Genomic DNA, 15,535 nt, shown 5'->3' on the forward strand with positions numbered 1-15,535 from the left:
GAGGGAGAGGTTGGGAAAGACTCCATCCAGCAGCAGCACAATGGCAAGGTGGTGATGGAGGAGCGTGGCACTCCAGCAGGGCTTCGCCAAGCACTGCGAGAGACGAGGAGGGAGAGGGGTAGGGCTGCGCCAAGAGAGAGGGAGACTCGTGTCTTCTGCAGCCCCAAAACCCCCACTATTTATAGGAGGGGATGAGGGTGCGCCCCCTCTAGGGTTCCCACCCCGAGGGGGGCGGCAGCCCTAGATGGGATGGAGGGGGGCGGCCAAGAGGGGGAAAGAGGGGGGGCGCGCCCTAGGGTGGGCCTTAGGCCCATCTGCGCCTAGGGTTTCCCCCTTTCCCCTACAAGCTGCGCCTTGGGCCCTGGTGGGAGGCGCACCAGCCCACTCAGGGGCTGGTCCCTTCCCACTCTTGGCCCATGCAAGCCTCCGGGGCTGGTGGCCCCTCCCGGTGGACCCCCGGAACCCTCCGGTGGTCCCGGTACATTACCGATGACGCCCGAAACTCTTCCGGTGGCCAGAACCTCACTTCCTATATATTATTCTTTACCTCCGGACCATTCCGGAACTCCTCGTGACGTCCGGGATCTCATCCGGGACTCCGAACAACATTCGGTAACCACGTATATCTATTCCCTATAACCCTAGCGTCATCGAACCTTAAGTGTGTAGACCCTACGGGTTCGGGAACCATGCAGCCATGACCGAGACGTTCTCCGGCCAATAACCAACAGCGGGATCTGGATACCCATGTTGGCTCCCACATGTTCCACGATGATCTCATCGGATGAACCACGATGTCGGGGATTCAATCAATCCCGTATACAATTCCCTTTGTCAATCGGTATGTTACTTGCCCGAGATTCGATCGTCGGTATCCCAATACCTCGTTCAATCTCATTACCGGCAAGTCACTTTACTCGTTCCGTAATGCATGATCCCGTGACTAACTACTTAGTCACATTGAGCTCATTATGATGATGCATTACCGAGTGGGCCCAGAGATACCTCTCCGTCATAGGAGTGGCAAATCCCAGTCTCGATTCGTGCCAACCCAACAGACACTTTCGGAGATACCTGTAGTCTACCTTTATAGCCACCCAGTTACGTTGTGACGTTTGGTACACCCAAAGCATTCCTACGGTATCCGGGAGTTGCACAATCTCATGGTCTAAGGAAATGATACTTGACATTAGAAAAGCTCTTAGCAAACGAACTACACGATCTTGTGCTATGCTTAGGATTGGGTCTTGTCCATCACATCATTCTCCTAATGATGTGATCCCGTTATCAATGACATCCAATGTCCATGGTCAGGAAACCATAACCATCCATTGATCAACGAGCTAGTCAACTAGAGGCTCACTAGGGACATGTTGTGGTCTATGTATTCACACATGTATTACGGCTTCCAGTTAATACAATTATAGCATGAACAATAGACAATTATCATGAACAAGGAAATACAATAATAACCATTTTATTATTGCCTCTAGGGCATATTTCCAACAGTCTCCCACTTGCACTAGAGTCAATAATCTAGTTCACATCACCATGTGATTAACACTCAAAGTTCACATCGCCATGTGACTAATACCCAAGAGTTTACTAGAGTCAATAATCTAGTTCACATCACCATGTGATTAACACTCAATGAGTTCTAGGGTTTGATCATGTTATGCTTACGAGAGAGGTTTTAGTCAACGGGTCTGCAACATTCAGATCCGTGTGTGCTTTACAAATCTCTATGTCATCTTGTAGATGCAGCTACCACGCGCTACTTGGAGCTATTCCAAATAACTGCTCTACTATACGAATCAGTTTTACTACACAGGGTCATCCGGATTAGTGTCAAAGTTTGCATCGACGTAACCCTTTACGACAAACTCCTTTTCCACCTCCATAATCGAGAAAATTCCTTAGTCCACTAGATACTAAGGATAAGTTCGACCGCTGTCATGTGATCCATTCTCGGATCACTATTGTACCCCTTGACTAACTCATGGCAAGGCACACTTCAGGTGCGGTACACAGCATAGCATACTGTAGAGCCTACATCCAAAGCATAGGGGACGACCTTCGTCCTTTCTCTCTCTTCTGCCGTGGTCAGGTCTTGAGTCTTACTCAATACTCACACCTTGTAACACAGCCAAGAACTCCATCTTTGCTGATCTATTTTGAACTCCTTCAAAATCTTGTCACGGTATGTATTCATTTGAAAGTACTATTAAGCGTTTTTTATCTATCCTTATAGATCTTGATGCTCAATGTTCAAGTAGCTTAATCCAGGTTTTCCATTGAAAAACACTTTTCAAATAACCCTGTATGCTTTCCAGAAATTCTACATCATTTCTGATCAACAATATGTTAACACATATACTCATCAAAAATTCTATCGTGCTCCCACTCACTTCTTTGGAAATACAAGTTTCTCATAAACTTTGTAAAAACCAAAAATCTTTGATCATCTCATCAAAGCGTACATTCCAACTCCGAGATGCTTACTCCGTTCCTTAGAAGGATTGTTGGAGCTTTGCATACTTGTTAGCATCTTTCAGGATTGACAAAACCTTCTGGTTGTATCACATACAACCTTTCATCAAGAAAATCGTCGAGGAAACAATGGTTTTTGACATCCTATCTGCAAGATTTCATAAATAATGTTGTAACTGCTAATATAATTCCAACAGACTCTTAGCATCGCTACGAGTGAGAAAATCTCATCGTAGTCAACTCCTTGAACTTGTCGGAAAACATCTTAACGACAAGTCGAGCTTTCTTAACGGTGACACTTACCATCATTGTCCGTCTTCCTTTTAAAATCCATCTGTACCTAACAGCCTTACGACCATCAAGTAGTTCTTCCAAAGTCTATACTTTGTTTTATACATGGATCCTCTCTCGGATTTTATGGCCTCGAGCCATTCGTCGGAATCTGGGCCCACCATCGCTTCTCCATAGCTCGTAGGTTCATTGTTGTCTAGCAACATGACTTCCAAGACAGGATTACGTACCACTCTGAAGTAGTACACATCCTTGTCGTCCTACGAGGTTTGGTAGTGACTTGATCCGAAGCTTCATGATCACTATCATAAGCTTCCACTTCAATTGGTGTAGGTGCCACAGGAACAACTTCTTGTGCCCTGCTACACACTAGTTGAAGTGACGGTTCAATAACCTCATCAAGTCTCCACCATCCTCCCACTCAATTCTTTCGAGAGAAACTTTTCCTCGAGAAAGGACCCGTTTCTAGAAACAATCACCTTTGCTTCCATATATGAAATAGGAGGTATACCCACTGTTTTGGGTATTCTATGAAGATGCATTTATCCGCTTTGGGTTCGAGCTTATCAGCCTGAAACTTTTTCACATAAGCGTCGCAGCCCCAAACTTTTAAGAAACGACATCTTAGGTTTCTCTAAACCATAGTTCATACGGTGTCGTCTCAACGGAATTGCATGGTGCCCTATTTAAAGTGAATGCGGTTGTCTCTAATGCCTAACCCATAAACGATAGTGGTAATTCGATAAGAGACATCATGGTATGCACTATATACAATAGGCTGCAGTTATGATGTTCGGACTCACCATTACACTATGGTGTTCCAGGCGGTATTAGTGGTGAAACAATTTCCACAATGTCTTAATTGTGTACCAAACTTTTAACTCAGATATTTATCTCTATGATCATATCATAGATATTTTATCCTCTTGTCACGATGATCTTCAACTTCACTCTGAAATTACTTGAACCTTTCAATATTTCAGACTTCTGTTTCATCAAGTAAATCTACTCAAATCATCTGTGTAGTAAGAACATAACGATATCCACTGCGTGCCTCAGCACTCATTGGACTGCACACATCAAAATGTATTACTTCCAACAAGTTGCTCTCTTGTTCCATCTCACTGAAAACGAGGCCTTTCAGTCATCTTGCCCATGTGGTATGATTTGCATGTCTCAAGTGATTCAAAATCAAGTGAGTCCAAATGATCCATCTGTATGGAGTTTCTTCATGCATGTATACCAATAGACATGGTTCGCATGTCTCAATCTTTTCAAAAACGAGTGAGTCCAAAGATCCATCAACATGGAGCTTCTTCATGCGTTTTATCCCAATATGACTCAAATAGTAGTGCCACAAGTATGTGGTACTATCATTACTATCTTATATCTTTTGGCATGAACATGTGTATCACTACGATCGAGATTCAATAAACCATTCATTTTAGGTGCAAGACCATTGAAGGTATTATTCAAATAAAAGAGTAACCATTATTCTCCTTAAATGAATAACCGTATTGCGATAAACATAATCCAATCATGTCTATGCTCAACGCAAACACCAAATAACAATTATTTAGGTTTAACACCAATCTCGATGGTAGAGGGAGCATGTGATGCTTGATCACATCAACCTTGGAAACACTTCCAACACATATCATCATCTCATCTTTAGCTAGTCTCCGTTTATTTCGCAGCTTTTATTTCGAGTTACTAACACTTAGCAACCGAACCGGTATCTAATACCCTGGTGCTACTAGGAGTACTAGTAAAGTACACATTAATATAATGTATATCCAATATACTTCTGTCGACCTTACCAGCCTTCTCATCTACCAAGTATCTAGGGTAGTTCTGCTTCAGTGATCGTTCCCCTCATTACAGAAGCACTTAGTCTCGGGTTTGGGTTCTACCTTGGGTTTCTTCACTAGAGCAGCAACTGATTTGCCGTTTCATGAAGTATCCCTTCTTGCCCTTGCCCTTCTTGAAACTAGTGGTTTTACTAACCATCAACAATTGATGCTCCTACTTGATTTCTACTTTCGCGGTGTCAAACATCGCGAATAGCTCAAGGATCAGCATATCTATCCCTGATATGTTATAGTTCATCACGAAGCTCTAGTAGCTTGGTGGCAGTGACTTTGGAACCATCACTATCTCATCTGGAAGACAACTCCCACTCGATTCAAGCGATTGTAGTACTCAGACAATCCGAGCACATGCTCAACGATTGAGCTTTTCTCCCTTAGTTTGCAGGCTTAAGAAACTTGTCAGAGGTCTCACACCTCTTGACGTGGGCACGAGCCTAAAATCCCAATTTCAGCTCTTGGAACATCTCATATGTTCCGCGACGTTTCAAAATGTCTTCGGTGCCTCAATTCTAAACCGTTTAACATTACGCACTGAACTATCACATAGTCATCAAAACGTGTATGTCAGATGTTCGCAACATCCACAAACGACGCTCGAGGTTCAGCACACCGAGCGGTGCATTAAGGACATAAGCCTTCTGTGCAGCAATGAGGACAATCCTCAGTTTACGGACCTAGTCCGCATAATTGCTACTATCAACTTTCAACTAAATTTTCTCTAGGAACATATCTTAGTAGAACTAAAGCGTAAGCTACGACATAATTTGCAAAGACCTTTTGACTATGTTCATGATAATTAAGTTCATCTAATCAAATTATTTAATGAACTCCCACTCAGATAGACATCCCTCTAGTCATCTAAGTGATACATGATCCGAGTCAACTAGGCCGTGTCCGATCATCACGTGAGACGGACTAGTCATCATCGGTGAACATCTCCATGTTGATCGTATCTACTATACGACTCATGTTCGACCTTTCGGTCTCTTGTGTTCCGAGGCCATGTCTGTACATGCTAGGCTCGTCAAGTCAACCTAAGTGTTTCGCATGTGTAAATCTGGCTTACACCCGTTGTATGCGAACGTTAGAATCTATCACACCCGATCATCACGTGGTGCTTCGAAACAACGAACCTTCGCAACGGTGCACAGTTAGGGGGAACACATCTCTTGAAATTTTAGTGAGGGATCATCTTATTTATGCTACCGTTGTTCTAAGCAAATAAGATGTAAACATGACAAACATCACATGCAAATCATAAAGTGACATGATATGGCCAATATCATCTTGCGCCTTTTGATCTCCATCTTCGAGGCGCGGCATGATCACCTTCGTCACCGGCATGACACCATGATCTCCATCACATGATCTCCATCATCGTGTCTTCATGAAGTTGTCTCGCCAACTATTACTTCTACTACTATGGCTAACGGTTAGCAATAAAGTAAAGTAATTACATGGCGTTTTCATTGACACGCAGGTCATACAATAAATTAAGACAACTCCTATGGCTCCTGCCGGTTGTCATACTCATCGACATGCAAGTCGTGATTCCTATTACAAGAACATGATCAATCTCATACATCACATATATCATTCATCACATCCTTTTGGCCATATCACATCACATACCATACCCTGCAAAAACAAGTTAGACGTCCTCTAATTGTTGTTGCATGTTTTACGTGGCTGCTATGGGTTTCTAGCAAGAACGTTTCTTACCTACGCAAAAGCCACAACGGTGATATGCCAATTGCTATTTACCCTTCATAAGGACCCATTTCATCGAATCTAATCCAACTAAAGTGGGAGAGACAGACACCCGCTAGCCACCTTATGCATCAAGTGCATGTCAGTCGGTGGAACCTGTCTCACGTAAGAGTACGTGTAAGGTCGGTCCGGGCCGCTTCATCCCACAATGCCGCCGAATCAAGATAAGACTAGTAACGGTAAGCAAATTGAACAAATAATCGCCCACAACTACTTTGTGTTCTACTCGTGCATAGAATCTACGCATAGACCTAGCTCATGATGCCACTGTTGGGTAACGTAGCAGAAATTCAAAATTTTCTACTCATCACCAAGATCAGTCTATGGAATAACTAGCAACGAGAGAGAGGGGAGTGCATCTTCATACCCTTGAAGATCGCGATGCGGAAGCGTTGCAAGAACGCGGTTGGTGGAGTCGTACACGAAGCGATTCAGATCGCGGCCGAATCCGATCTAAGCACCGAACAACGGTGCCTCCGCGTTCAACACACATGCAGCCCGATGACGTCTCCCGTGCCTTGGTCCAGCAAGGAGAGAGGGAGAGGTTGGGGAAGACTCCGTCCAGCAGCAGCACAACGGCATGGTGGTGATGGAGGAGCGTGGCACTCCAGCAGGGCTTCGCCAAGCACTGCGAGAGACGAGGAGGGAGAGGGGTAGGGCTGCGCCAAGAGAGAGGGAGACTCGTGTCTTCTGCAGCCCCAAAACCCCCACTATTTATAGGAGGAGGGGAGGAGGGTGCGCCCCCTCTAGGGTTCCCACCCCGAGGGGGGCGGCAGCCCTAGATGGGATGGAGGGGGGCGGCCAAGAGGGGGAAAGACGGGGGCGCGCCCTAGGGTGGGCCTTAGGCCCATCTGCGCCTAGGGTTTCCCCCTTTCCCCTACAAGCTGCGCCTTGGGCCCTGGTGGGAGGCGCACCAGCCCACTCAGGGGCTGGTCCCTTCCCACTCTTGGCCCATGCAAGCCTCCGGGGCTGGTGGCCCCTCCCGGTGGACCCCCGGAACCCTCCGGTGGTCCCGGTACATTACCGATGACGCCCGAAACTCTTCCGGTGGCCAGAACCTCACTTCCTATATATTATTCTTTACCTCCGGACCATTCCGGAACTCCTCGTGACGTCCGGGATCTCATCCGGGACTCCGAACAACATTCGGTAACCACGTATATCTATTCCCTATAACCCTAGCGTCATCGAACCTTAAGTGTGTAGACCCTACGGGTTCGGGAACCATGCAGACATGACCGAGACGTTCTCCGGCCAATAACCAACAGCGGGATCTGGATACCCATGTTGGCTCCCACATGTTCCACGATGATCTCATCGGATGAACCACGATGTCAGGGATTCAATCAATCCCGTATACAATTCCCTTTGTCAATCGGTATGTTACTTGCCCGAGATTCGATCGTCGGTATCCCAATACCTCGTTCAATCTCGTTACCGGCAAGTCACTTTACTCGTTCCGTAATGCATGATCCCGTGACTAACTACTTAGTCACATTGAGCTCATTATGATGATGCATTACCAAGTGGGCCCAGAGATACCTCTCCGTCATACGGAGTGACAAATCCCAGTCTCGATTCGTGCCAACCCAACAGACACTTTCGGAGATACCTGTAGTGCTACCTTTATAGCCACCCAGTTACGTTGTGACGTTTGGTACACCCAAAGCATTCCTACGGTATCCGGGAGTTGCACAATCTCATGGTCTAAGGAAATGATACTTGACATTAGAAAAGCTCTTAGCAAACGAACTACACGATCTTGTGCTATGCTTAGGATTGGGTCTTGTCCATCACATCATTCTCCTAATGATGTGATCCCGTTATCAATGACATCCAATGTCCATGGTCAGGAAACCATAACCATCCATTGATCAACGAGCTAGTCAACTAGAGGCTCACTAGGGACATGTTGTGGTCTATGTATTCACACATGTATTACGGCTTCCAGTTAATACAATTATAGCATGAACAATAGACAATTATCATGAACAAGGAAATACAATAATAACCATTTTATTATTGCCTCTAGGGCATATTTCCAACAGTTGTGCCACCTCCAGGCGGCGCAGCGACCTCCAAGACACCCACGCCGGCGACCACTGCGCGGTCTTCCCATGGTGTGCACGACGAACAGCGTCACCACGCCGGCGACCCTGGGCACCGCCGTGGGAAGAGCCCTGTGCGTCGTTCGCGGGATGAAGGAGTTCAGCATGCCCGCCGAAGTGCTGGCGAAAATTGCGCGCGGCCGCTGGGCCGTGGTGGAGCTCCTTCTAACATGATTAGAAGTCGAAGCACGCCACGGTCCACGCAGCTATCGCCGCCACCCACGCCAGCGGAAGCTTTGGCATGCACGCAGCTGCTCCTCGACTTCCCTCCTGCTGCAGAGAAGCTTGACGAGTGGAGGGCCACCATCCGGAGCCTCGTCGCCGTCTCCAATAAAGACGATCCGCGACCGGCGGGGCCCTCGGGTCTGCGCTCTACCGAGCCACCACATGCTGGCGCTGGGAGGACCGGGGGAGCTGCGGCCACGCTGCACTCTCCTCCTCCTCGCCAGCCGCCGCGGGCGTCTGCCCGTCGTGACGACGCTTGTGATAACATCTCTATAGCGTCATCCGACCCGCGGACCCACCGCGACCAGCGCCAAGTTCTTCGAGAACAAGCTCATGAAGATGCTCGGACCACTATTGAGCGCCGGCGTGATACACGCCACCAGTCGGACAAGCGGGCGGGACCCGCTATGGACCACCCAGCACCGGGGGGCTCCGGCGGCCTACCTTACGAGATGGGCTGCCCGGCCTTTACCGTGAGCTGCGGCAGTTCCAGTGGCCGTCCCACTGCATGTTCAAGCCCGACGCCGGCGAGAAGTACACTGGCAAGACCCATCCGTCCGAGTTCCTCAGCATCTACACCATCGCAATGCAGGCGGCCGGAGCTCGCGATGACAAGGTGCTTGCCAATTATTTCCCGCTGGCGCTGAAGCCCAATGTTATGTCTTGGTTGATGCACTTGCCGGCGAATTCCATTTCTTCTTGGTCGGATCTGTGCCATGAGTTCGTTGGCGCCTTCACAGGAGGCCACCAAGCTCATGGCCAGGCCAGTGATCTGCATATCATTCCCCAGAAGGAAGGGGAAACCCTGCGCAAGTACATCCAGAGGTTCAGCCGGGTGCAGTACAACATCCCTGACGTTCATCCCGCCGCTATGATTAGTGCTTTCCACCAGAACGTGCGCAATCGCAAGATGCACGAAGAGCTGGCAATGACCAAGGTTAAGGATGTGGCCGAGCTCTACGTTCTAGCCGATAAATGCGCCCGGGCTAAAGAGGGAAGGAAGTACCCCGGCGAAGACGCCGGTGCGGAAACCGACTCTACCGACGAAGACGCCGCCACCCCGACGAAGAAGGGCCGGCGTCGCAACAGGAAACACAAGGGCATGGCCATACTTGCCGTCGAGGGGTCTGATGACATCGGCGCTGCCAAGAAGGTCAAGGCAGACGGTCCCGGCAAGGAGATTGCCGGGTGCGCCGCCTGCCGGGCCTTAGCAGCTGCCGACAAGCCAGGGGGCTCCGGCAAGCAGTACTGCAAGATCCACCGCATCAAGGGCCACGACCTCCAGAACTGCTGACAAGTCGAGCTGCTTGCTGAAAAGCAAAAGGCCGAGTATGAAAGGCGGGACAAGGAGAAAGGTCAGGACGGTGCTGAGGGATCCGGCAAGAAGCGTGGCAGCCAAGGAAGCCGCCCCGGCCAGGACAACCAGCAAGAGAGGCCCGCCTGGGGCCGTGACAAGAAACAAGAAGACGATGATCACGACAAGGACCACGAGTTCGGTGAGCAAGAGTTCCAGAAGGCTACGGAGGTCATGTGCGTCGATGGTGGCGCCTCGCTGCATACTTCTCACCGCCAGCTCAAGCAGTGGGCGCGTGAGATTACAGCAGCGGAGCCGTCGTTCGACGCTCAGAAGCCGCTGAAGTGGTCCAGCACGCCCCTCATCTTTGACGCCGAGGTCCACCCTGACCGCATGACCGCGGTCGGGTGTTTGTCATTGTTGGTATCACCAACGATACGCAACCTCAAGGTGAACAAGATGTTGGTTGACGGCGGGGCCGGCCTGAACTTGATCTCGCCCGTCGTGATCAAAAGGCTGCAAATTCCTGATGAAGACCTCGAGGAAATGGGCACCTTTCAAGGGGTCAATCCGGGGAGGAGCCAACCGAAGGGGAAGGTCACACTACCCGTGACGTTTGGAGGAGAGATGAACTACAGGACGGAGAGGATCATCTTCGACGTGGCCGAGATCCCCTTGCCCTACAACGGGATCCTCGGCTGCCCGGCACTAGCCTAGTTCATGGCGGCATCACACTACGCCTACAACATGCTAAAGATGCCCGGGCCGTTGACCATCATCTCCGTCCCCTCCGACAAGAAGGACGCGCTAATTTGCACCGACCAACTCTACCGGGAAGCAATTGCAGCAGCTGCCGTCAAGGCACTTGCTCTTGCCGCTGAAGGCCCGGGAGGGAAGAAGAAGCCCGGCAGGACCTCTCGCACCCACTCCGGCAAGCGCACCTCCTTGGAGTGTTGTGCTACCGTCGAGGACATGCCAGAGAGTTCTACCGGCAAGAGCAAGAAATCCAGAGCTGAGCCGCCGCAGACCAAGAAGGTGTCCGTCAGGGAGGATGGCACGGGAGGGGCCTTCACCATGGGCTCCACCCTCGATAGCAAATAGGAAGGCGCGCTCGTCACCTTCCTGCAGGCGAATGTTGACATGTTTGCATGGCAAGCATCCGACATCCCCGGTGTTCCCAGGGAGGTGATTGAGCACCACCTAGCTGTCTGTCCTCATGCGCGGCCCGTCAAGCAAAAGGTCAGAAAGCAGGCTCTGGAGAGGCAGGAGTTCATTGCAGAGGAGATCAGGAAGTTGGCAGCGGCAGGTTTGGTGAGAGGAGTGCTCCACCCGACGTGGTTGGCCAATCCGGTAGTGGTGCGCAAGGAAAATGGGAAGTGGAGGCTGTGTATTGACTACACAGATATCAATAAGGCTTGTCCTAAGGACCCTTTCCCGTTGCCGCGCATCGACCAGATTGTGGAATCCACGGCCGGGTGTGATCTGTTGTCATTCCTCGACGCCTACTCGGGCTTCCACCAAATCTTCATGACAAGAGAAGATGAAGAGAAGACAGCATTCATCACCCCATGTGGTACGTATTGCTTTTTATGGATGCCTTTCGGGTTGAAGAGTGCTGGCTCGACATTTGCAAGAGCAGTCCAACTTGGTTTTAAACCCCAGCTCCATAGAAATATGGAAGCATACATGGATGACATAGTGGTCAAAACCAAAGACGGGGCAACTCTTGTGCAAGATCTGGAAGAGACATTTGCCAACCTGCACAAGATCAACCTCAAGCTGAACCCTGAGAAGTGTGTCTTCGGTGTTCCGTCCGGCAAGCTTCTCGGGTTCTTTGTGTCGCAGTGCGGGATCGAGACAAACCCAGACAAAATCAAGGCTATTGAGCACATTGAGGCACCCTAGTGGATCAAGGATGTGCGTCGGCTCATCGGCTGCATCGCCGCCATGAGCTGATTCATCTCCAAGTCCGCCGAGCGCGCCCTTCCTTTCTTCAAAATCTTGAAGAAGGCAGGCCCAATGGAGTGGACCCCAGAAGCGGAGGCAGCATTGCAGGATCTGAAGAAATACCTTTCCTCCATGCCAATACTGGTTGCGCCTAAACCACAAGAGCCGTTGCTGCTGTATCTGGTGGCGACGAATCAAGTGGTCAGTGCTGCACTGGTGGCACAGAGGGAGGTCGACGAGGAGGCAGTGACGGCGGCAGAACCAGCGGATGGCAAGCCAAAGATTCCCCCAGCAGGGCCTGGTGCCGGCAAGGCGAGGCCCCCGGCAGAGTCCGATGCCACCAAGGCAGTGCACGCGCAGTCAAGTGAGGTGGTGCAGAAGAACAAGATGATGTAGCACCCGGTTTACTTTGTCAGCTCCCTCTTGCAGGGAGCTAGGTCGAGGTACTTCGGTGTGCAGAAATTGCTCTTCGGCCTCCTTATGGCCTCGAGGAAGCTGCATCATTACTTCCAAGCCCACGAGATCACTATCGTCACCCGCCTCCCGTTGCAACGGATACTGCATAACCCAGATGCAACCAGAAGGATTGTGGAATGGGCCTTGGAGTTATTAAGTTTCGGTTTGAAGTTTGAAAGTACCTCGACAATACAGAGCAGAGTCTTGGTGGAGTTCATTGCAGAATGGACCTCAACGCCTGATGAAGAAATCCAGGAGACCACTGATAACCCACAAGTATAGGGGATCAATTGTAGCCTCTTTCGATAAGTAAGAGTGTCGAACCCAACGAGGAGCTAAAGGTAGAACAAATATTCCCTCAAGTTCTATCAACCACCAATACAACTCTACGCATGCTTGACGTTCGCTTTACCTAGAACAAGTATGAAACTAGAAGTACTTTGTAGGTGTTTTTGGATAGGTTTGCAAGATAAAAAACAGCACGTAAATAAAAACTAGGGGCTGTTTAGGGTAAAGAAGCAATAAAGTAAATATAGCGAGTGTGGAAAAGTGGTGGTAGGAGTTGCGAAATTGTCTCTTAAGCAATTGACTACTTTACTAGACCGATAGCAAGTATTATGTGGGAGAGGCCACTGCTAGCATGTCATCCCTTACTTGGAATTCTATGCACTTATGATTGGAACTATTAGCAAGCATCCGCAACTACTAATGTTCATTAAGGTAAAACCCAACCATAGCATTAAGATATATTAGTCCCCCTTCAATCCGTATGCATCAATTTCTAAGCTAGGTTGAAGCTTCTGTCACTCTTGCCCTCCAATACATAGTCCTATCAACATACAACTAACCCTATGGTGTGATCCACGCGCGCGCTCATATGATGGGCACCAAAGGACAGCAACATAACCACAAGCAAATTAAATCAATCATAGCAATTCATCAACCACCAATAGGACAACGAAAATCTACTCAGACATCATAGGATGGCAACACATCATTGGATAATAATATGAAGCATAAAGCACCATGTTCAAGTAGAGGGTACAACGGGTTGCGGGAGAGTGGACCGCTGTAGATAGTGGGAGGAAGGTGATGGAGATGTTGGTGAAGATGGCGGAGGTGTTGGTGAAGCTCGCGGTGATGACGATGGTGGCCACGGCTATGTTCCGGCGCCACCGGAGGAGAGGGGGAGAGGGGCCCCCTTCTTCCTCTTCTTCCTTGACCTCCTCCCTAGATGGGAGAATGGTTTCCCCTCTGGTCCTTGGCCTCCATGGAATGGGAGGGAGAGAGCCCCTCCGAGATTGGATCTATCTCTCTGTCTCTCTCTGTTTCTGCGTTCTCTTCTGGTGCCCTTTCACCGTTTCATGTATATATGGAGATCCGTAACTCCGATTGGACTGAAACCTTCGCGGTGATTTTTTACCAAAAATTAGCATTCTTGTGGCCGAAGAAGGGCATCCACCGCCTTACGGGTGGCCCATGAGGGTCAGGGGTGCGTGCCCCTTCCTCGTGGGCACCTCGGGCACCGTCTCGCGTGGATTTTTCTTCCGAAATTTTCCAAATATTCCAAAAATAAGCTCCGTTCGTTTTTATCCCATTTGGATTCCGTTTGATATGGATATTCTGCGAAACATAAAACATGCAACAAACAGGAACTGGCACTGGGCACTGGATCAATATGTTAGTCCCAAAAATAGTATAAAAAGTTGCCAAAAGTATATGAAAGTTGTAGAATATTGGCATGGAACAATCAAAAATTATAGATACGATGGAGACGTATCAACCACTCACCCCGGCAAGGAAGCAGACCGCAACTGGATCATGTACTTTGATGGGGCTTTCTCGCTGCAAGGCACCGGTGCCGGTGTGCTGCTCGTCGCACCCACCGGAGAGCACCTCAAGTACGTGATCCAGATGCACTTTCCCAGGGAGATGTCCACCAACAACACTGCTGAGTACGAGGGATTGCTCGCCGGTCTCAGGATCGCAGCAGACCTCGGGGTTAAGAAGCTCATCGTCAGGGGTGACTCGCAGCTTGTTGTTAGGCAGGTCAACAAGGATTACCAGAGCCCATTGATGGACGCCTACGTAGATAAGGTGAGAAGGCTGGAGGAGCGCTTTGACGGCATCCAAGCGGAGCACGTCCCCCGAGCGGAGAACGACATCGCTGATTACCTGTCAAAGCGTGCTGCATTCAAGCTACCTGTGGAGTCGGGTACCTTTTTGCTCCGTTTAACTCAGCCATCCGTCGAACCATCAACAGAGCAGAACAAGCGAAGGAAATCAGGTCCCCGCAAGTACCTTCCCGCCGAGCCCCCTGGGACGGCCGGCAAGGATGTTGCCGTGCACACTGAGCCTGCCCAAGAGCAACTGGCTCTGCCAGGGCTTCAAGCCCTGACCGTAGAGACAGCCGCTCCCATGGCGGAAGAGATGCCTTTGGTCCTTGCCGTCGAGCCCCAGGCTCCGGCATGGGCGCAGCATACCGTCCAATTCCTCCAAACAGGGGAGCTTCCTAAGGAGCAGGAAGAAGTGGAGAAAGTAGCCCGTCGGTCCGCCCTGTACCAGTTCGTCGATGACGTCCTGTACAGGAGGAAGCCGAACGGTGTGAAATTGAAGTGCATCCCCCGGGAGGAAGGGCTGGAGCTCTTGGCGGAGATACATGGAGGCATATCTGGCTCCCACATAGGGTCGAGGGCCCTTTCCGGCAAGGCGTTCCAGCAAGGTTTCTTCTGGCCCACCTCCCTCCAGGATGCGACGGCACTAGTAACCAAGTGTGAAGCGTGTCAGTTCCATTCAAAGAAGCTTCATCAACCAGCTCAAGCCCTTCAAACAATCCCTCTCTCCTAGCCATTCTCGGTCTGGGGGCTTGATATACTGGGCCCTTTCCCCCGCGCTGTCGGGGGCTTTGAGTACTTGTACGTCACAATCGACAAGTTCACAAAGTGGCCGGAAGTGGAAGCAGTGAGAAAGGTGACTGCTCAGTCAGCCGTCAAGTTCTTCAAGGGACTGGTCTGCCATTTTGGTGTGCCAAACAGAGTCATCACCGACAATGGCACGCAGTTCACAAGCCACACCTTCATGCA

Source organism: Triticum aestivum, chromosome 2D (assembly GCF_018294505.1).
Source record: "Triticum aestivum cultivar Chinese Spring chromosome 2D, IWGSC CS RefSeq v2.1, whole genome shotgun sequence".
Taxonomy (NCBI): domain Eukaryota; kingdom Viridiplantae; phylum Streptophyta; class Magnoliopsida; order Poales; family Poaceae; genus Triticum; species Triticum aestivum.